Source organism: Bos grunniens, chromosome X (assembly GCF_055505025.1).
Source record: "Bos grunniens cultivar Pamir isolate PY7600 chromosome X, Bosgru_T2T1.0, whole genome shotgun sequence".
Lineage (NCBI taxonomy): Eukaryota > Metazoa > Chordata > Mammalia > Artiodactyla > Bovidae > Bos > Bos grunniens.
In genome coordinates, this window is record NC_141194.1 from 11,696,333 (window position 1) to 11,720,622 (window position 24,290).

The following is a 24,290-nucleotide window of genomic DNA, read 5'->3' on the forward strand; positions in this document are numbered from 1 at the left end:
CTTTGTGACCCCATAGACTGTAGCCTGCCAGGCTCCTCTGTCCATGGGATTCTCCAGGCAAGAATCCCAGAGTGGGTTTGCATTTCCTTCTCCAGGGGATCTTCCCAACCCAGGGATCAATCCAGATCTCCTGCATCTCCTGCACTGGCAGGAGGGTTCTTGACCCCTAGTGCCACTGAAAAGAGCATCCCTATCTCCAAAGTCGAAGGGACCAAGACAGGAATCTGAATCAATGTCTTGCTCAGTTTCCCTCACTTCACTACACCAATTTCATACCCTTTGTCCTCTCATATCTTTCCACAACTGTCTACTCTTCATCAAACCTGGCACAAAAACACTCACCATTCAATCATTTCTTTGGGTCATTTCCTTATGAAGGCTCTTGTCATATAAAACTCATGCTAAATAAATTTGTATGCTGTTCTCCTGTCAACCTGTTTTTGTCCAATTTTCAGATCCAGCCAGGGACCCAACGAGGATGGAGGAAAATTTTTTCCTCCTCAACAGTATTCATCCTGTGATTTTGCTTAGACTGTCATGTGCTTTTTAGATTATTATGTCTCTGTAAATCCTATTTATAACTGAGTCATGTTATATACTATGACTGCTTTCCCATGCAACATTTTGTTTTTCTTAAAGTTATTAATGGTCTTGTGGTTGACTGCTTAGTTCTGTATGTACTTAATATCAGCACATCTAATTATCCTCAAGCTGTGTACACCTTTCCAGACATTAGGACATACTGACGCCTCTGGATAAATCCCTCCAGAATGTTCTGAGCTGCTCCAATCTGGATCCACTTCTAACTCTACCCTCATTATTTATCTACTGACATAAGTTTACTAGCTTAAAACAATACTCATTCATTACCACAACGTTTTTCTAGGTCAGGGGTCCAGGCGTGGCATAACTGATTCTCTATTCAGAGTCTTAGGGGGCTGAAATCAAGAAGGTGGTCAGGGATGCATTCTCATCTGAGGCAGAGTTCTCGTCCAAGCTCATGTGGCTCTTGGCAGAATTCATTTCCTTAAGGTTATAAAACAGACCCTCAGTTTCTACAGACCACCCACCAATCCCTAACATGTGGTCCTCTCCATAAAATGGCTGTCTGCTTCTCTAAAGCCAACAGCAGAGTCAATCTGCTACCTCAAATCTGACTTCTTCACTTGATGATCTCTGTACCCTCTGAATGGGCTCACCTGATCCAGTCAGTCCCACCAAAAATAACCTCCATTTTGAGGAGCTTAAAATCAACTGATTAGGGGCTTTAATTACATCTGCAAAATCTCTTCACCTTCACCGTAAAACTTAATCATGAAAGTGACATTAGGGTCACAGGTCATACCTAGATACAAGGGAGGGGACTATTTAGAGCATGTCTATCAGGGACTGGAAATCCTGGACAGGACGTGTCTTAGAATTCTGTCTACTACTACACCTAGTAACTGGAAGCCATCCAAGAACCTGTTCCATTACTATCATGGGAATTTCCTTAGACTTTCTCTTGGGTTGGAGTCCCTGTTTCCTGGGCGCTTTGACTTCTTTCTTGATTAACTCCCTAATTTTGCAGAAGCATGTCTCAAATAGCTTCCTGAAAAGGATTGCTTGGGAAGCTAAGTTCTGTTTTGCAGACACTGGCAGTGGAATTTTCAGTTTGAAGTTGCTTTTCCTCAGAATTCTCACTGTGTGTTACTACACTGCTTTTTTGCTTCCACTGTTGCTAGTAGTAACTCTAATGTCTTCAAATACTTAATACTTAGTATAAACATTTTTTTCCTTCCTGAGAATTTGTAGAATCTATTTTCTGTCCCTGGGTTTCTGAAACTTGTTGATAATGTGCCTTGGATTTGGTCTGCTTCATCCTTTGTTCTGTACATTTAGACATCCCTTTCAACTGGAACATTCAAGTTCTCTAATTCTGGGGAATTTTTAAAATTATTTTATTGATGATTTCTTTTTCTCTGATATCTGTCCTCAAGTCATAGAACAGCAATTATTCTAGAACACCCTATATGGATCTCTATCTTTTTAAAATTTTTGTCTTATTTTCTTCTGTATTTTCTATCCTATCTTCTGGACAGTTCCCTTGATTTTGTCTTCTAACAGTGTGTGTTACCATATTTTTAATGTCTAAGATTTTCTGTTCACTAAATTTTTTTTATAGTATCCACTTCTTGCTTCATAGATTTATATCTTCTCTGAAGATATTAATAAAAATCATTTTGCATATTTTCTTTCCATTGTTATTGGTATTTCAAGTTATTTTTTTAAAAGTAACTAAAGTAACTGGCAGTCCTTGACCATCTGGTCATATTTAAGGATGAGGCACTAAAAAGATAACTGGGAGCTCTTGGGGACAATGGTTGTCAATGGTGCTTTTGTCTCTCTGGTGATATTTGGAAGATCTCTGATTTGAGTATCTTCTGTTCACTTCTTTTGCAACTTAGATTTCCAGAGAAGAAACTTCTGACCTCCTGCATTGAAAGTACATGTCTGGCTGCCAAAACTCTTGAGCTATGGGAGGGGAGAAGGCTGGAGATCTCAAGTCTCATGTATAAGGTTTATCTTAATCCCCATGCTTTCTACTTGGTCTGTTTTAGCATGTGCCTCATATTGCCTCATTCAAAGATCATCTGTTTATCTCCTTTACAGAATAAACCTCAAGTCTCTGGCCAGAACAGGAGAGGGATGTTTGCTCAGCTGCCGAAATTTGGAACGGAGATATGAGGGGCTAAATTTTTAAACAGTCTTTCAACCAGTTCTTCCACCTGCCAAATAATGCTCCTTTGGAGGATTCTGCAATGGACATTAGGTCATTTCTCTCCTTTCCCAACTTCCAGCTTAGGATTCAGCTTTCTCATGTCTGGGAAGTCACTTAACTCCCATCTACCTTCCTACTGGCCTCTAAGATTTTGTCGCTATTGTCTCCTCATTCTTTGTCCTTGTCTATTCGTATCTTCTTTTTAACATTCCTTTCCTCTCATTTAGTGGAATTCTGGGAAGAAGAGCCATGAAAGTACGTATGTGTTCAATCTGCCATTCTTAACTATTTGCATAGAAGACCATCACAATCAGAGTTTGCAAGGATAATCTCTCCAAATGATTTGAGAGCCTGTCTGGAGGAATTCACTCATGAGAGAGTCAAGAGACTTTCTGGAAAAAAATATAAGTACATAATTACTAAAATGGAGTCATTTTAGTGGTTACAGATAAATTAATAGAATGAAAATAGCAAAATCAAATACATAAAAATATTTGGTATATGATAATCCATTCTTTCAAGTGTAAGAAAAGGATTAACCTGCAAATTTGCCAGTTGACATGACGTTATAACAAATAACTAATAATTTTTATATATGTATGTATAAAGCCTTCATCAGAATAAATTCTGATGGACTTCCCAGATGGTCCAGTGGCTAAGACTCCACACTCTCAATGCAGGGGGTCCCGGTTTGATCCCTGGTCATGGAACTAGATCCCACATGCTGCAACTAAATGTTCTGCATGCCTCAACTAAGACCTGGTGCAGCCAAATAAATAAATATTGAAAAAGAAATTCTGAGAGTCCCTACCACTTCTCAGGATCAGAAGAGAATTCCAAGGACATCTTTCAGTATTAGGTTGTATCTCTGCCATTTCTCTTTGCTCTGGTTCTCACATCTGAAGGCAGCTGGCTTTTCTGACACCCTCTGCCCACTACACCTACACGCACACCTAAGAGATCATGACAGCCTTTACCACTACTTCCAAGATCACTGAGCTCGGTATTTGGTCCACAGGCTCCCACATTGCCAGTTCTGTCAGAGGTTCTGCCACTCCCGTAAGGCCCAGTTGGAAGTGGGACACCTTATCCACTGCTCTCAGAATTCCCAGCTCTTATCCACATTGTTGTTGTTTAGTTGCTCACTCATGTCCAACTCTTTTGCAACCCCATGGACTGTAACCCGCCAGGCTTCTCTGTCCACGGGATTTCCCAGGCAAGAATACTGGAGTGGGCTGCCATTTCCTCCTCCAGGGGATCTTCCTGACCCAGGGATCAAAGCTGAGTTTCCTGTATTGGCAGGCGGATTCTTTACCACTTAACCACCTGGGAAGCCCACAGAGCTGGGAACTTTGCTCCTTCAGGGCTGGACTGCTGCCTCATTTCTTCAACTCTTTGAGCCCTGATCTTGTCCTCCCTGACTTCTCAAAACAAGGGCCTCTTCGCTGTCCCTTGAAGAAAAAACCTACACACCTCCAGAGAGGAAGCCCTGAGGTTCCAGAATGCTGTCATCCTGATTAACAAATTATCCCCAAATTTTGCATCTTAAGCAATAACAACTCCTATTTTGCCTGGAACCCCTCGACTTGGGACTGCTCAAAGGCTGAGGACTGGGATATGGAATTATCTGGAGGCTAGGACACTAACGTTTCTGGTGGCTGCTGGGGCAGAGTGGGGGCCAGAGGTCCCGGCTGGTGCTGCCAAGTCAGGAATGAGCACATGGTCTCCTTGTGTGGCTGACACATCGTCACACCATGGTGGCTGGGTTTCAAGGATCACTGTCCCGAAGAGAGAGAGAGCCAGGTACAGTCATAACACTACTTATGACCTAGCCTCAGAACTCACACAGTGTCCCTTCCACTACATTCTATCTGTCGACCCATCCAAAATTCTACTCAGGCTCAGAGGAGGAGAAATTGATTGTACCTCTTGATAGGATTATGGCATGGTTCTAGAGGACCATGTGTGGGACTATAGTTTGACAAAACAGAATTTGCCATACCTGCCTTCCTACATTAAAAAGAAGAAGAAGAAAAAATGCTTCCTTTGTCTGTGTGTGAAAAGTCCACAGGCAAGAAAAGATACAGTTAATTTCTCAGTTAGGTTACCCTGCCCATCTGGTTTCATGGTTGAGCTACAAGTGCTAACAAATCCTTCGCTACATCAATTAACTCTGCTTTGCTTCAAGGTCATGGAATAAGCCCTTAACCAGCGCCAGTCACCTTGAAAATAAATGATACTGCTAACAAGGGCAACCAGACAATAAAAAGAATAGCTCAGTGTAATTCTATTTCCACTAGCACATGATCTATTAAAGATCAGGAAAAAAATAGATACATCAGGACTTTTTCTTTGCCTAAATAAAGGTGGCCTACAAATACTTATGTAACAGGACAAGCAAATTATTTTCTGTTTTCTTTCCAAGTAAATTACTTATATCTTACTGCTCTACTGAACTCATTTATAGAAGAACAGATCAGGTTTTTGTTTTTCTTTTAACTAAGAACATGCCATGTTATTGCTAAAAATTCAATGTTACTCTCTTGCACGTACATTTAGCCAAGTCTTTGTAGAGGCTCTATCATTTGATTTTCTATCATGACTATACTTTTCACAAATGTACCCATGAAAAATTAGCAATTGCCTAGTTCCTAAAAGAAAACACAACACTGCAAAAAGCAATCTGCTTAGAGACTTCTAACATACAGAATAACTACATTTCCTTTATTATTATATTATCTTTGGCCACCTGATGCAAAGAAGTGACTCACTGGAAAAGACCCTGATGCTGGGAAAGATTGAAGGCTGGAGGAGAAGGGGACAACAGAGGATGAGATGGTTGAATGGTATCACCAACTCGATGGACATGAATTTAAGCAAGCTCCAGGAGTTGGTGATGGACAGGGAAGCCTGGTGTGATGCAGTCCATGGGGTTGCAAAGAGTTGGACATGACTGAGTGACTGAACTGAACTGAAAAACACTTATAGTCCAAATCAAAGTCCAGGTTAATTTCAGTAACTGACATGCCAAAATGTTGCTTGAGACTAGATTCTAAAATTCATAAGTGATATATTTGCACCTGGAGTAGGATGAGGGAGAAAGTTCAGTTTGCTTATATTCTTTCTTATACCAAAGAAATAAGATTTGGACTAAGTAAGCAAGCTTTGGTCCCATGTACTGAGGGTCTTTCTTAAGAAGTGAATCAAAAAATAATTTGCTAATGACCTTAAACATAAAGTGAACCAGAGACATGGCCTATTTAACTCCCAAATCTGACTTTGATCAATAGAATTTCCTGGCAGACTTGTTAGAAATATATTGAAATAGAAACAGATTCCTAGAATCACCTTTAAAAATTTGACTAAGTCTGATATAACATCCCAGAACCTGCATTTTAAACAATGCCCCTATTTAAAGTTTCAAAGTCTCATTTTTGGATTGTCCTCATTTTCAGAGAAGGAATGAGTTGGGAGACAGGCTGAAACAAATGGACCAACTAACCCAGGTGAAGTTTTATTTTTAGTTCTGACAACACAATAACGACAGAATTCACTGTAGGCCAGCCATGGTTACAAATACTTTACCAGTATTAACACATTTAGTCCTCACAACTAATGATGTAGGTGCTATCATCCTCAAGTGTAAGTTGAGGAAACTGAACAACAAAGAGGTCAAATAACTTGTCTAAGGGCCCACGACTGAACCCAGGCAGTCTATGCTCATATTCACAATGCCTTGCTGACTTCTGGGAGACCTAATCACAAACACATACAAAAGTATTTGTGGCCATGGAACTACAGGATCAAAGACCAACAGACTTGAAGTTGTCAGCTTCTCTTTTTCTCAGCCTTTTGTAGCTGGGGTTAACACTGTAGGCTCAATGCCGTGGGGATTCTGTGACAATGTAGTCGCAGAGTACCAAATCCTACCACCAGGAGAAGACAGTGTAACCCAGTTGTTGGCCATCCTAATTCCCATAATTCCCATTACAGCCATCATTTTTATCCTCTGGTTTCTCCACTGGGATGGCCTGGAACTATCCTGCCATCCCTACCCATTCCCAACTCTCGCCAACTCTGTCCCTTGAGTGATTGATGGGTGCCATTTCCCATAAACCGAGAGCCTTCTCTGGGGGACTCATTTACAACCAGAACATTTGTCCTCTCAGTGACTACCACTCTGACCCAGCAGCCAGATCACATTATCTGGACACATTACCATACCTTACCCAACTCTCATTTTTCCCTAGACTTGGTGTCTTCAACCTGACCCTAGCCCATGCCTTACAACCTTCCAATCCAGAAAGAACACACAGCTCCCCAGCACGCTTTATGAGTATTCCACATCCGCATATCTAGAAATAAGTTGATAGCTCATAAAACTATACTTACAACTTGCTCTCCAAACTCATTCCTTCTCTGAAAATGAGGACAATCCAAAAATGAGACTTTAAAAACTTTAACTTATGTATAAGTGATTTATGATGCTTCTGAATTAGACATTTTCAACTTTCGCCTTACAAAGAGGGATCTGTCAGATCTCATAATCTGGCTGTAGAAGTTTAATGCCACAAATTGACATTATATAAAATATTTAAAACATAAGAGATGTGTTATAGAAGATAAGTTCATTATGGTCCTTTTTTAGCTTATCAAGAGGTACATTAAGAAACTAGGACTTGTTCTTAGCTGCATATGCTGTATGAACAGGCATAAGGCTAAACTTTTCATTCCTAAGCATTTGGGTCATACATAATCAATTAGCTAATATGCATTTTCTTGGCTTTATTTCTTAACTGTATTTATGTACCATAGGAGGCAGCAGGAAGAAAATGTTAACTATCCATTCTTAAAGCAAAACTTGAAAGATTATGTCAAGGTAGCATGGTATGGTGGAAATATTATTGGCAATGGAGTCAGGGCTCAAATTCAACTTGCAACTTCCCAATGACTTAGCTTTTCAAATCTAAGTAAAGGTTCATGGCCTTATGCCATGCTAGAAGTCATGCCAGTAGAGAAGTAGACAATGCGACAGGACTCACTGAAAGGAAAGGAAGCAGGTACACATCAACCCCATCATGTGCTTTTTCCAAATATCTGAATTATATCATTTTATATCATTTTGTTTAGCTGTTTAAAACCAGTCAGTCCTAAAGGAAATCAACCCTGAATATTCACTGGAAAAGTGAAGAAGTGAAGTCACTCAGTCATGTCCAACTCTTTGAGACCCCATGGACTGTACCCTGCCAGGCTCCCCTGTCCATGGGATTTTCCAGGCAAGAATACTGGGATGGGTTACCATTTCTTTCTCCAGGGGACCTTCCCGACCCCAGGATCAAACCTGGGTCTCCCAAACTGCAGGAAGGCTCTTTACTGTTTGAGCCACCAGGGAATTCCGGGGAATTCATTGGAAGGACTGATGCTAAAGCTGAAGCTCTAACACTGTGGCCACCTGATGCAACGAGCCAACTCATTGGAGAAGACCCTGATGTTGGGAAACAGAAGGGAATGACAGAGGACAAGATGGTTGGATGGCATCACCTACTCAATGGACACGAGTCTGAGCAAACTCTGGGAGATGGTGAAGGACAGGGAAGTGTTAGTCCATGGGGTCATGAAGAGTCGGACACAACTGAGTGAATGAACAACAACAAAGCTGTTTCAGGGATCCGGTAGGTTGAACTGGGTGGTTTTGATATTGGAGGTAGTGTTAGGTGAGCAAAAGGGAGAGGTATTACACCATGGAATCACATAAAAGGGTTATAGATGATTAGTTCAACTCCCCTCTCATTTTCTCATTTCCTGGCACATCAAGAGGTCACTGGGGAGAAGTTAAACTGCCTTGGGTGTGAATTGCCAGTTGAGCCATTTAACTTCACCAAAGCATCCCACCTAATTCACAGAGCTTCAAATAAGGGTCACAGAAGAGCATCAGAATACTAAACTGGTCACACTGAAGGGGTTACCAAGGGAAGACTGCAGGTGAATACGTACCCTGCAGGCAGAAGTCAACAACAAACACAAGGAACCTAATGATGAAGAATTTTAAATTGTCTTAAGTTCCTGACTTCATTTAAATCTACTTAAGGAATGACCTTTTATCAAAGGTCACCAATGAAATTCTGGACACCAGGCTCAACAGGTTTGTTTCAACCTTTTCCTTCTTTTGATTCTTCTGGCTTTGGACACATCTTCTTCCCAAGGTGTTTATTCCAGAACAGGTTTTTTTTTTTTTTTTCTGGTGTTCCTATTTCTTCTCTGTCCATTTCTTAGCTGTCTTTATTCCTTTTTTCCTCCTCAGGTTTCTAAATAAAGACACACCACATAGCTTAGTTTTTGGCCCTCTTAATATTTACTCTCTTTCGGTTAGTCTATTCAGTCCTTTAGTTCCTATTTTTCTCTTTCAGACTGATCAACTTCTTAAGCATGATTCAACATTCCTAAGTTACTTATACACATCACTAAACATGTACACATCGCTAACATGTACACATCGCTAACATGTACACATTGCTAACAGATGACTCTGATCCCTGCAACTTTGCATCATGTTTCTCTTCTTACATTCCCTGCCCCCAAACCCCCAAATTCCCTAACATAGCTCCTCTTTGCCGCCTTCCTCAAGCTGCCCAGGCTCATGAACTTGAGGTCACCCAGAACATCCCTTTCTCATTCACCCTTGAAGCTTAACGGATGTTAACTACTACAGATTTTGCCTCCCAAATTCATCCAGGTCTATGCCACTCCTCCCCTTCCTCACTGACACTGTGTTTCACATCCCCATTACCTCCTGAGTAGAGTTAACATCAAGAGAAATACAAGTCTTCAGGTTATTCAAAGATTATTCTATTTTTTGTAAGAGGTGCTATATTTTCATTGGTGAATAAATGTTAACAGCCAAAGGGAAGATAAACACATGTCAAAGAGTAAAGGAAGATGAATAATCCTTCTGAAAGAAAACGTCTATTAAGCTTTTCTTTTCTTTTTTTTTTATTTATTTTTTATTTTAATTGGAGGCTCATTACTTTACAATATTGTGGTGGTTTTTGCCATACATTCACATGAATCAGCCATGGGTGTACATGCTCTCCACAGTGGCCATATCAATTTACATTCCCACCCAAAGATTATTAATCCTAAAATGCATTTGTCATGTAACTGTTACAAATAACAAAGGCAAAAAACTTTGAACAATTACCAATCCAGGGAAAATCACCCAAAAGGCTGCAGCAACACTGAAATGAATGTTGTGTCTTTAAATAGATGCTTACTGTTGCAGAAAGAATTAATGTTTACAAGGGCCAGGATTCCTTTAGACAAAACAAATGCAAAAATCCATAATTTCTTCCCTCCTCTAACTAGTCAATGTATAATACAGAGATGATGGCAACATAAGAATGCCATATCAGTTTTTCCAAATGCTTTTATAGACCATCTGAATCAGGATCAACCTGGTAAAATGCTGTTTCCCAGGTGTAATATAATTCCCACACTTTTCCCTTCTTTTGTAGTACATGTAGAACATGCTTTTTACACAAGTTCTCACTATGATTTCTAGGCACTTTAGAGTTAAGGAACCTCTAAAATATAAAAAGAAAAAGGCTACAAAAATTAAATAAGAATATTATAAATTATATTTGTTTTCTTTTTCATACTTGCCTCTTTTTGAAAATTTTATAGTTATATAAGAAAACGAATGTGTGACTTTAAAAGCAAACTTGTAGACTATTCCTGAATTTTGCCTATATATATATCAGGCAGTAACTCATCAGTAAATTCTTTCAAAATACTAGGAAGATTCTGTAAAAGGAGAAGAGATTGGAGGCAGAACTTTCCCATATATTCTCAAAAGTACAATTAAACTCAAGAGTGACTTAAATAATCTAATGGGGTTTTTTTAATAAAAATTTTTTTTCAAAATTCCAGATGTGTAGGAGAAAGATAATAAAATTATAATACCATTGTTCTTTTAAAAAAAACTCAAGTTCTCTTGCTAATAGTTAAGAATACTGATTTATTTAAAACATAACATGTTTCTGCTTCATAACAACATCTGTATTATTTTACATTTTTATTGGCAACTTTCACTGTACCCTGGTGATTTCTAAAAATCCTCATACTTCCCTGCTGGTCAAAGTTTCCAAAAAATAATAAACAAATGATTATTAACTCTGATATTTTTATTCCATGACCATGTATTCCATAAAAAACACTTGAGAAGGCCGAGCTATTAACTTTGGGGAAAATAAGGTCCATATACCAGATTTCAACTTTAGAGATATTTTGTGAGGTGGAAAGATCATCACGAGTACATAGTACAACACCCACCACAAGTGCATTATTCCCAAGGGAAAGTGTTAGCATCTGGACTTCCATTAGCATTAAACACACTCCTAACTTCTCTCACACACTCCACTGCTCATGGAGAAGCTGCTACCATGGCAAGTGTTGCCTATTGCTAAAGTTTCTAGCCAAGTTGTTCAGCTAGGAATCAGCTAGGAATGATTTGGACTTCTAGTGGAGACAATTTGGCAGTATCTGGAGAATTTTTTGATTGTCAAATCTGAGGAGAACTATGGGTATCTGGTGGGTAGAAGCCAGGGATACTGCTAAAAACTTATCAAGCATAGGACAGCCCCCATAACAAAGAATTGTGAAGCCCCAAGTATCAATGGCACCGCAGTTGAGAAACCCTGGGCTAAACCCATGGTTCTACAAATTAATGCCCACTACCATAAAGTCTTAGGCTCTGTCTGTTCCTGCTTCTCAACCTTCTACCATAATAATCATCATTTGAATCAAACACCTTGGCTTCAGAGTTCTTTATACCCTCACATTAATTGTTGCTAATCACTTTTTTTTTTCTTGTATAAACCATCTTTAATGCATCATCTCCAATTTCCAATGTCAGTGTCTTTGAAGTAAAAATAGAACTAAACACATTTGTAAGGCAATATGAGAGTCAAACCTTTCCAATTTTTACTGTTTCTTCAGCTTTTTATAATCATAACAAAATTTTTATCTATTTACATATATCGAGTCTTTCCAAAGCATTCATTTTAGATTTCATTACAATGGCTTTTTCTTTAGATATTTCATCAGTTTACATTATATTTATTTAAACTTTTGTGATTGCAGGAAGTCATCAGTCCAATTGCTAGAAGTAAATATTGCATGGCAAAATACAGCATATACTATGAGTAATACACTTTTAGCATGCCAAGGGCATTAGGTAGCATATGTTGTATGGAAAGCTTAATTTATCTAAATTGATTAAGAAGAGGTTTATGAAAAGTTCTACTACAGATAATTAATTGATGGATGACTATATAAATGTATACATTAATATTGGCAAGTACCTAATGTAAAGAACAGGTAGGAAAGAAAAATGTCACATCTTGAAAATTGTTAAGAATTTCTAAATTAGAAACAAGATTAGTATCCCATTTTTTCCATATTTTTTAAAGAGCAAAAAAATATATAGTTTCTACAATTGTTTATAGATCTTGCAATTATATGGAAGAAAAATGTATAAAATGAAGAACCAGTTTATTTCTTAAATCCATATGTAGTCTCTCACTTAATAGTGTTAATTTGCATTAATGCAAAAAACATGCTACTGGCATTCTTTGCAGTAAAAATGCTACTTAGAAATTGTGGTCTTCGTGTGGTTGTTCTTTCTTTCCACACAAGGTGCAAAGTTAAACAACCATTTGTGATTGGTTTAACTGTTTTGAGATCAATGGCAGTACTCACCTGTTTTAAGTAGAGATCAATTTCTCTGAAATGAAGAGAGTGTGTAGAACAATTTCACCTGAGTAAAAATTTTATTAGCTAATCTCGATACCCAATATGGCTTTTTTCTGCTTATCAACTGCCAGGGCTGGAATTGCCTAGTAGTAGTTTCTTACCAAGTAGGTGGAATTGCTAATCACTTTGAAGCCTTCCTTGATTCATGCCCTCAACCCTAGCCCCTGTACCAACTCTTCCCATCAGACAGTTTAGATCCCACCATATCACCTTAAATTTTTAACAGTACAACTTGCATTGGAACTAAAGGTCTGTCTCTTTTGCTCTCAAGAATCATCTTCTTGAGTGTCAATTCTTACCTAAGTCCCCCTAGCTGCCAACATAGTGCCTTAAACATAGTAAGTGCATAATAAATATTTGTCAGGCTAATGAAATAACTTGAGATTTGCACTCTACTAAACATGGATAATGATTCACGGAATACAAAACATAACCTTTGCCCTCAACTACTTTCCTTTTGGGGTAAAGATATACACAGGAAAGGACAGCAAGCAATGTAAAACAGTACCTAATGAGTAGCAGATGTCTAAGTCAGATAACAATTACTAGAAAAGATTTCTGATGGGTGTGAATTCCCTTAGAATGCTGGTAAGTAGAGAGTGCCTCAATGAGGATACCTTTTGTAAGCTAGTCAAAATGAGGAGGCCATTCCACACCAGTAGGAGGTGGATGTGAAAGGCAGCTTGAGCAAAGCAAAAGCACTTTGCCAATCAGAACCATGGCCATTGAAAGCACATTCTTGGGCTCTTTTTTCATACTCCTTCTCATAAAGTATTCTGAGTTGGTGGGGTGGAGTGGTTTACAGAAAAGCAGTGGTAGAGGCCTAGGCATTATCATCTCTGAAATAGAACTTTGGGTCTAAATCTATTTCTTAGAGATAGATTTCACTAGTGTAGTAGATGCTGTAGTGTGCTACCCAGACTCACAACTGCTGGCATATGGGATACTGGTGACTCACAGCTGAGTTCCTCTCTAGGAATGATTCATTACCAAAGAGAGTGGCCTCACCCTAGCTAACACTCCTTGTCTGAGTGCAGCTTGCATTCAATGACTGCCAAATGGAGAGGCGTATATTATAAAATCCTGGTCCCCTTGTCTCAAGGCACGACAATTTTGAAGACCTGTCAAACTTCTAAGGGCTTCCCTGGTGGCTCAGATGGTAAAGAATCTGCCTGCAATGCAAGAGACTCAGGTTCAATCCCTGAGTCGGGAAGATCCCCTGGAAAAGGGAATGGCAACCACTCCAGTATTCTTGCCTGGAGAATTCCATGGACAGAGAAGCCTGGCGGGCTATGGTCCATGGGGTCGCCAAGAGTCAGACACGACTGGGTGACGAACACTTTCACACACTTTCAAAGCTCTAAAGCTTCCTAACCCATGACCATTTCAACTCTTCCCTCTCTCTATCCTATTTCTATCCTTGACAGCACTCACCAATGAATTATTTGCAGGAAAATCTCCATCTCAGACTTTATTTCCTGGAAAGCCCAACTAAGACTACAGGAGAGGAAATGAACCAACAATAGTGGTGGCAATGAGAAAGGATGGGGTCCAGCAGATTTTAACACTGTCCTTCTTGGGCAGTCAGCAGTTAGACCACTGTAAGCAGGAAAGGAATCAATCATCTCACACACCCTGCAGTATTTCATTCCCATTATCAAAATGGTACCCCATATCCCTGGGAATTTTTCCTACCTACCCTCAAATGAGATCTGCTTTCAAAGCCTCCTCTGCACGGGAGCTTCAATGACTGATAATATTTTCAAGTCTCACCTAACAGAAATCTATTTTTTCCATTCAGCCTCGATGCAAGCTAAATCAAGGAATCAGTTTCCCACAGGAGAATAGTTGGGGAACCTTGCTGGTACCTTTGAAATCAGAGCAGGTCACCCTGAATGGTGGGAGAGACAATGCCATGAACTCATCAGACTCCATTTTCTTATCCACCTAGACTCCATGTTATTGATTTTCTAGCCTCCTCTGTGATGCCCCCAGGCCATATGAATGAATCCTGACCTACAGAGTGGGTGGAAGTGATGTCCATCAGCTATGAGGTCAGGTCCTTAAACTACCCACACCCCAAAACAGTTCTCCAGGCAACCTCTCTTTGTTCTACCATTTGGTTGAAAATAATCCTGTAAAATTCTGAGGCCTCTGAGGAGAGGCCATAAAATGTATGGAACCTGGGCCCTTGAATGGGTGAATGTAATACAGCCTTCCATGGCACCAGATCAACTGTGCTTGGGTTATGCCACAGAGATTTATGGCTTACTTGTCACTAAAGAGAGTGATTACCTTACCACATTCAGTTCAGTTGCTCAGTCATGTCTGACTCTGTGACCCCATGAACCACAGCACGCCAGGCCTCCCTGTCCATCACCAACTCCCGGAGTTTACCCAAACTCATGTCCATTGAGTCAGTGATGCCATCAAACCATCTCTCAACCTCTGTCGTCCCCTTCTACTCCTGCCCTCAATCTTTCCCAGCATCAGGGTCTTTTCAAATGAGTCAGCTCTTCACATCAGGTGGCCAAAGTATTCGAGGCTCAGCTTCAACATCAGTCCTTCCAATGAACACCCAGGACTGATCTCCTTTAGGATGGACTGGTTTGATGTCCTTGCAGTCCAAGGGACTCTCAAGAGTCTTCTCCAACACCACACTTGAAAAGCATCAATTCTTCGGCACTCAGCTTTCTTTATAGTCCAACTCTCACATCCAAACATGACTACTGGAAAAACCATAGCCTTGACTAGACAGACCTTTGTTGACAAAGTAATGTCCCTGCTTTTTAATCTGCTGTCTAATTTGGTCATAACTTTCCTTCCAAGGAATAAGCATCTTTTAATTTCATGGCTGCAATCACTATCTGCAGTGGTTATGGAGCCCCAAAAAATAAATTCTGACGCTGTTTCCACTGTTTCCCCATCTATTTCCCATGAAGTGATGGGACCAGATGCCATGATCTTAGTTCTCTGAATGTTGAGCTTTAAGCCAACTTTTTCACTCTCCTCTTTCACTTTCATCAAGAGACTCTTTAGTTCCTCTTCATTTTCTGCCATAAGGGTGGTGTCATCTGCATATCTGAGGTTATTGATATTTCTCCCGGCAATCTTGATTCCAGCTTGTGCTTCTTCCAGCCCAGCGTTTCTCATGATGTACTCTGCATATAAGTTAAATAAACAGGGTGACAATATACAGCCTTGATGTACTCCTTTTCCTATTTGGAACCAGTCTGTTGTTCCATGTCCAGTTCTAACTGTTGCTTCCTGACCTGCATATAGATTTCTCAAGAGGCAGATCAGGTGGTCTGGTATTCCCATCTCTTTCAGAATTTTCCACAGTTTATTGTGATCCACACAGTCAAAGGCTTTGGTGCGGGGAGCCGGTGAGGCATTCTGCTCATGACAAAGGTCATGAGGAAGGAGGCTCGGCATACGCAAAGGCGGGATCGAGCCTCAGGAGTCCCCCCGGATATTCTCGAGCATTTTCCCCCAAAAAACCAGAGTCTGCCTACTTTATTGCTTTGTGCTCTCACCTCTGACTTTACTGGGGGCTGTCCCCTACCACCATCTCGCTCACTCTCTGTCAAAGAGTTAACTTACAGCTCCAATTAATAAAGTTCCTGGGCAATTAGGAGTGTTTAAATCCAAACCCCTCAGATGGCTCTCTAACTCGCCTGACAAGTTTACCCGGACTCCTGCAGCTATGCATATGATTGTTTACAGTCTCCCAGCCTCGAGAGGCATGGGAAGCTTAAGATATTCAAATAGCTTAGAGCCTCTCAGAGAGTTAAAAACTGTCAGAATAAACTAGTAAAGGATTTCATTGATGAGTCAATGTTTGTTGCCAAGTTTTCACATCCCCTGAATTGTATCCTTGAATATGTATTAATTAATAGTGGGTATGTAGAAAAAATAAGTAGTGGCCTTGGTGTTAGTAACTTTAGACCCTTAAAGTAATAAATTCTTTCTTTGTTGTAAACCCATTACACATCCGCCCTATAGGAATGCAATTTTATCTTTGGAAGATGGTGCCAAACCTTAAAATAATTACTCTTAGAGAAAATAAGTCTTTGTTGATAAGTCCTTGTCAAGAGTCGTAAAATGTTAGTAGGCCTTCTGGCCAGAAGATGATGTAAATCACCTAAACCATTTGTATACGATAAATTTGCAGGAAAGAAACCCTGGTTTTTGATAAGAATCAAAGACTGCTGACTTTGCATCCCCTATTATCCTCTATGTGTAACTTAGGGTATAAAAGCCCCTGTTAAAAATAAAGCTACGGGCCTTGCTCACCAACGCTTGGTCTCCCCATGTCATTCTTTCTTTTAACTTCCAGCTGAGTCTCCATCTGGAGCGCGGAACCCACCACGCTTACTAATTATGCCTGGGCTTCTAAGACCCACTCGAGAAGGTGTCTAGGGTGAGGCACCTTCCGCTATTCGAGAGGGCGCCTGCGGCCTACGTAAGTGGTGCAAACTTCTTGTCTTGAAGTTTTATTGGTCTCCCGCGTAAACCAAGCTACTCAGCTTCTTTTCTCCACTGAATTTTCCTACTGAGCTATCCTCATTCTATTACTCTTTATATCTTTGATAAATAAATAAATAGTCGCCGACGCCGTCTCCCCTTCGAATACCCTGGATCAGCCGGGGCTGGTCCTCGGCACTTTGGCATAGTCAATAAACCAGAAATAGATGTTTTTCTGGAACTCTCTTGCTTTTTCGATGATCCAGACAGATGTTGGCAATTCGATCTCTGGTTCCTCTTCCTTTTTTAAAACCAGCTTGAACATCTGGAAGTTCACCATTCATGTATTGCTGAAGCCTGGCTTGGAGAATTTTGACATTAATTCCAGCTTTATTTGAATGTAGTCATAAGAGGTAGGTTTGTGAGAAGTTTCCTGGATATTTGAGGAAACTTGTCTCAGAGAAGCCCCACACATTAAAATATCCTAGAAAATTCAGGAAAAAGCAAAGACTTCTGTGCCATTATTAGCATAGCTAGTGGATGTAATTTAATCAAAAGCATAACCATTTACACACCAACAAACAACTGGCATTCTGTATTTAGCTATGGAAGATATAAATGGATCATGTAATTGCATTCACCCATACATATTATACACATCATTGATTGTGTGTTAATGTGTTTAAATTTTGTTTGAAAAAAACCACCCTGCCGGCATGCTCTGAGTAAACAAACTCTTAGAAAAGAATGATGAACAATGTTTGGGAAAAGAGAAGGAAACCTGGAGAAAAATGAACTAAGATTTTCATTTTTAAGTGAAAACTTGGATAAGCTATAAGGCTGCTTGGGTATATTTAGAAATTATACAAGCTAGAAATATAAGAAATGTGTATTTTAAAAGCCAAGATAAACAAAACACGATGAATATTAACTCACTGTTACCCTGCTTTCTAGATTCCTATATCCCATATTTGGAAGGTAAAATAAGCAAGTGAAACAGGAAGACTTGCTTTTCTCTTTTAAGTGAATTTTCCATGTTGAGGGATTTGGCTATGCTTCAGTTCTCTGGAGGGACTATTAAAAAAAAAAAAAAAAACACTTAGATTGTTATCTTTGAAACCATCTTCAAAAAGGGCTCAAATTTGAAGTTGTAAGAAACTGGCTTCAAACCTAGAAATGCATCTGATTTCATTTTATTTTAAATTTTATCCTCAAGGAGTGCATTATGTATTTTAAGTCACTCTGGAAGGGGGCATCCAAAAATCTTTCAGTTCACAAGAGTACTCACTATACTGCAACATTTTCATCCACTTACTAATGTCTGAATACCTCTAATACTTATTGCTGGTTCAATCCACTGTGTGTGTGTGTGTGTGCGTATGCGTGCAAGTAATTTTCTTGCATCAGAGGCAGTTTTCTGTTTCTTTAAATTTAGGATCCCACACTTCTTCAGGGAAAAATGCTTTAGATAAGATCCAATGACTGGATATTCAAGCAGCTACACACACTCAACTTGAACAAACTTCAGTTTATGCTTCTGGTAGTAGAGTTCTGTACACTATCGGCACAACATTTTGATAAATTATATTTCTCTTGACTTCAATCAAAATGCAAAAATAGGATGCATTTATAATTATGTTTGTAGCACTGAGTATATTTCTGACTGGAGAGGATTTCCAGTTTAACTAAGTATCAATGAGAACCAAAACCAATGCATATAATTTTACACATCTGTTGATTAGCAAAAATGTCCACAGAATGATTTCTGGCTTCATACATTTCAAACTTTATTTCTTTCCCCACCATCTACACACTTTTCTGCCACATTCTGTGGAGCACACTCATACCCCAATACAATCTGTGGTCCTATGCTTCAAGTCATAACACAGAGTGAGTCATCAGAGGGACGGAGACTGGAGTCTTCCCGGAAACCATTCCTACGCTAGCACAACTAGTGGTAATATACACAGAAGAGACTTATAATAAATATATTCCAATAATCATGGGGGTGTCAAAGTCACAGCTGGGAATTTTATATCTGCATTTTTCATCCACAAGTAAACACACCAAAAGTTTTGTATTTGTATCCCCAACTCAACTTTCCCTTAGCCCATGACCTCTTGAACACCATGAAGAGAAGTATAACAGAGGGGGTTCTGAAATAGGAAGAGTCAGCAGTTTTAGTCCACTCTAGTTAAATTATATTACATTCACAAATTTTACACAAACATATGACCATTTGAAGACAGAGGCTCCTGCCAGCATTCTAGAAGGGACCCATCCAGTGGTGGTCCTCAGGCTTAAGCTTTATCAGCTTCAGGATGTTTTTACTTCTACATAATTCTTTCCTCTGTAAAAACTTTGTATATGGAAACTTTCAAACATATACAGAAGTCAGAAGAATATATAATAACTCACCATGTACTCATCACTCAGTTTCAAGAACTATCAACTCAGGACCTTTCTTATTTTCTTCCATACCCTTACCTACTTTTCCCTCTCCTCCTCACCCTGGGTTATTACCATGCCACTTACAATTATTTCTGTATATACGTATATGCTTAGGTTTATATTTCTTGTGGGATTTTAGGACAGTTTTATCAATGGCTATAGTGGAGGACAGTGGAGCCTGGTGTGCTGCTGTCCATGGGGTTGCAAAAAGTCAGACATGACTTAGCAACTGAATAACAACAATAATTAAATATTTGTTTTGACTTCTGCCAGGAGAATTGCTTTTATTTCCTACTATTTTTGTAAAATAGACTGAGCCTGTTCAATAGTACTCATTTTTAACATTTGCAATAAAGACAAGATTTCATTTGACCTTAAACTTACACAATGTTATGTGTCAATTATATCTCAATAAAGCTAGGGGAAAAAAGGACGCACTTGAACTGGCAATGACCTTTCCTTAACAACAGAGCTGTGAATGAACTTCTCCAAGAACTCCCACATGTTCCATTTTTCTTATGGCTAATAATAGTCATTAATCAATCATATATGCATACATACAAACACACATACAGAAAGACATATGTAATTTTTCTTCTTGCATCACATTCTTCTAAGCCTAAACCAAACCAGATTTTTTTGGTCAGGGGGAAAAAAAATCTATAAATAAGGTGTTAAAGGAAGAAATAAGAAAAACACATGAAAGGTCATCTAACACATTAACACGGTTAAGGAAATCAATGCCACACCCCACTCCACACATTCCAGGGGCAGATTTCCGTATCACATTTTATACCATAGTTCTAGATAACTTCACAGTAAGATATCATAAAGCATACCTAAAATAAAAACACTTTAAAATCTCATGATTAGCACTTCACTCAAAGTCAAAAGAAGGAATTTAAGTTGGTAATTTTAGTGCAAGAAAAAATTTATAAAATTTTACTATTCTTATTAAAATAAGGGCTATTAAGATACACCACACCTTGGGGAACTTTCCTTTAGAGCCATAAATGTTCTAGCATGAGAAAAATAGTGTATTAGTAGTATGTTATAGAAGGCAATGGCACCCCACTCCAGTACTCTTGCCTGGAAAAATCCCATGGATGGAGGAGCCTGGTAGGCTGCAATCCATGGGGTTGCTAAGAGTTGGACATGACTGAGCGACTTCACTTTCACGTTTCACTTTCATGCGTTGGAGAAGGAAATGGCAACCCACTCCAGTGTTCTTGCCTGGAGAATCCCAGGGATGGGGGAGCCTGGTGGGCTGCTGTCTATGGGGTCACACAGAGTCAGACATGACTGAAACGACTTAGCAGCAGCAGCAACAGCACATTAAAAAGTGTTGGTACATGTTGTGGTTCTAAACTGGCCTAATATTAAAAAGTTATGATAAATTCCTTCAAAATTTGAGAGTTCACCCCCAGGCTGGAAGCCAAGGGTTCTGGGATTAACAAGACGAGCAGAGTCCCTACCCTCACAGAACTTACGATATACTGAAAAAGAAAGTACCCGGGGAGTTACAATCCTATGTGACACTTGTTATGACAGGAATTACGAGAGGTTTCAGGAGGGTGGTGCAAGGGAGTTGAACCCAGGAAAAGGCCTGGAGAAGTGACATGTAGACTGAGGTTTGCAGCAGCCTTCCAGGTGTGATCTTATTTCATTAAAAGTTTGGGTGTATGCAAAGTGGAATGGAGACTGGAGAAGACAATAATGGGGGCAGAGAGAACAGGCAGAAGACCACTGATGCGGATATGAATGAGAGAAGATGGCATCCTGGACCAGGACGATGGCAAGGAAGATGGGCGGAAGTAGGCAGATCCAAGAGCTATTTCAGAGCTATCATCCACAGAGTTTAGTGATGAGTTAGAATGAGTGGTAAGGAAACTGGGAGAATCTGGAATGTGTCTTGAGACTGGAAGGTGATGGGTTTTGTTTTGTGAATCTGGACATGGAGTTGAGCTCTTTTGCCGGGGACCAGCCCCGGCTGATCCAGGGTATTTGAAGCGGGGATGGCATTGGCGACCTATTTATTTAAATATTTTATCAAAGATATAAAGAGTAATAGGATGAGGATAGCTCAGTAGGAAAATTTAGTGGAGAAAAGAGGCTGAGTAGCTTGGTTTATGTGGGAGACCAATAAAACTTCAAGACAAGAAGTTTGCACCACTTACGTAGGCCGCAGGCGTCCTTCCGTTCTCCCGAAGGAGAGGAGACACTGAGGCCTCCCTGGTCGGATCTTAGAAGCCCAGGCATAATCAGCAAGCATGGCGGGTTCCGCACTCCAGATGGAGACTCAGCCAGAATTTGGGAGAGAGAGCGACATGGGGAGACCAAGTTTCGGTGAACAAGGCCCGCACTTTATTTTCCAAAGTAGTTTTTATACCTTAAGTTGTGCATAGAGGATAAGGGGGAAGGGGTGGAGTCATGCAAGGACAGCAGTTCCTGGTCCTAATCGAAGCCAGGCTTTCAAACTTATCATATGCAAAAGTTCAGGTGAATTACATCATCTTCTGGCCAGGAGGCCTGTTAACATTTTAAGAAACTTATCTTTCTCTAAAGGTGATTATTCCAAAATCAGGCACCAGCCTCCAAAAAAGCATTGGACAAAGCTGCATTCCTATAGGGCAAAGGTGAGGTGGGCTCAATCAAGAAAAGAATTAACTCAAGGGTCCAAGGTTACAAACATTGAGGCCACTACTTACATTTCTATACACCCATTATATCAATCAATACACTGCCAAGGACACAGTAGGTAAGGAGTATGGAGACTTAGCAGCAAACATTGGCCCAATAAGTGAAAAACCCTTCACTAATACAATTTCTAATCAATCTTTTAACTACTCAAAGGAATCTGTGTTTAGACAGTTTAGAACATCTCCTGCCTCTCACAGTTGGGAGGCTCTGAACAATCACATGTGGCCGGAAAAACCTATTCAGGCAGGCTAGAGGATTTCCAAAGGAGTTTGTAGGTTAAACACTGTCACACCCAGGAATTATTAACTGGAGCTGTAAGCTAACTCTTTTTTCAGAGAGAGGTAGTGGGGGACAGCCCCCCGTAAAGTCAGAGGTGTAGGTGAAAGCACAAGCAGAAAGTAGGCAGACTCTGGTTTGGGGGGTAGATGCTCAAGAATTTCCAGGGAGACCCCTGAGGCTTGATCCCGCCTTTGCGTATGCCAAGCCTCCTTCCTCATGACCTTTGCCACGGGCGGAGCTCGCTCCCCGAACTCTTTGGCTTCAAGATTTCTATTTCAGTTGATTCTCCAGAGACAGACACAAACATCTCAAATTAGAGCTCAGCCTTGTGATTCATGAAACTTTAAAGACTGTGCATGTGTGGTGTAATTACTGCTATAATTTAACGGGGCTGTTTTGTGCCCTAAAGCTGAGAAGCGAGCATACCTTTGTGCGTTCAGAATGTTAATTGAATTACCTCTGACTTTAGTTTATGTTCCTTAAGTCCAAACTCTTAAGTCAGGCAAAAGGGCTCACAGTTATGTAGTACCATACTTAACTACCCTTTTTATAAGCAAGGATTTTTATACCGAAAATAAACAGAGGCATACAGACATAAACCCATAAATTATGTGGGCAAGTACTTTAAAGGAACATGTATTTGCACAAGGACCAGGAGAGCTTTCCTAAAAGGGACCAGGTCCTGGGAATTCTCTCTAAAAGTGATTTATTTCTGTCAACATTCTTCTTCAATTTAAACATACGCATTCACATATATTTAAATTTCTCCAGACATTTGACTTTAAAGCTTTACTTCTGATGTTCTGAATAAATACCTTTAGCAAAGAAGCAATAAAGTAAGTTAAGGCAGCTTTTCTTTTTGAATCTACCTTTCTTGTACAAATCTTCCTCTAAACACCTAAAGATCATTTGATAATATGTCTTTAGAAATGTTTCCTATAAAGTATGTGTGTGCCTGTATATGTATGAATAGCATATACATGATACATATCATACACACATATATTACAAACTACTGAAATGTTTCTTATTGCCCTGAATTTTTTTCGTACTGAAGAGTTCTCAGCTTTCTGGCAAAGGAGATTTCCAACTTTATAAATGTATTTATACAATGAATTTCAACAAGAATTTATTAAACATCTACTCTGTATAGATGGATGTGGTGTGTCAATGCATATTATTATCATAGTAAGTTAATTGTCAAAATAAAAGCAATAAGCTATGATGTTAAAAAAAAAAACCATACACTTCATGCTGCTGCTAAGTCACTTCAGTTGTGTCCGACTCTGTGCAACCCCGTACATGGCAGCCCACCAGGCTCCCCCGTCCCTGGGATTCTCCAGGCAAGAACACTGGAGTGGGTTGCCATTTCCTTCTCCAATGCATGAAAGTGAAAAGTCAAAGTGAAGTCTCTCAGTTGTGTCCGACTCTTAGCGACCCCATGGACTGCAGCCTACCAGGCTCCTGCGTCCATGGGATTTTCCAGGCAAGAGTACTGGAGTGGGGTGCCATTGCCTTCTCCGCATACACTTCATAGCCACAGATAAAAACAGACTTATGAGACCATTTTCTACCTTTCTAGCTGATTAAGAAGCAAGAGAATGAAACACGCTTTTAAAAAGCTTGGTCCCTGGTGTGTCATAACAGGAATTGTCCATTCTCCAGCCCTGGTAACCCATTTGCCATACAATCTTGACGATCATCTTCTACCAAAGGATACTATACATGGCCATTGGCACATGTCAAGTTATCTCACATCCTAGGTTATTACTCAGTGCCCAGAAAGTCTTCCTATTATTTCTATTTCCTGTAAAATAATCCT

General features: G+C 39.8%; 1 long non-coding RNA gene across 5 annotated transcripts in view; it reads right to left on the reverse strand.

Annotated features, from left to right (window-relative positions):
* LOC147339786 (uncharacterized) overlaps positions 1-24,290 on the reverse strand; it is a 128,676-nt gene that overhangs the window by 59,594 nt on the left and 44,792 nt on the right. For 2 of the 5 annotated variants that reach the window (XR_015158480.1, XR_015158484.1), the window contains one exon: positions 462-3,153. The exons of 1 other annotated variant lie outside the window; for it this stretch is intronic. This is a non-coding gene — a long non-coding RNA (uncharacterized LOC147339786). Of the gene's footprint in view, positions 1-461; positions 3,154-17,536; positions 18,113-18,654; positions 19,195-24,290 lie in introns of those variants that run through there. 2 more of the 5 variants (XR_015158483.1, XR_015158482.1) reach the window with 2 other exon arrangements.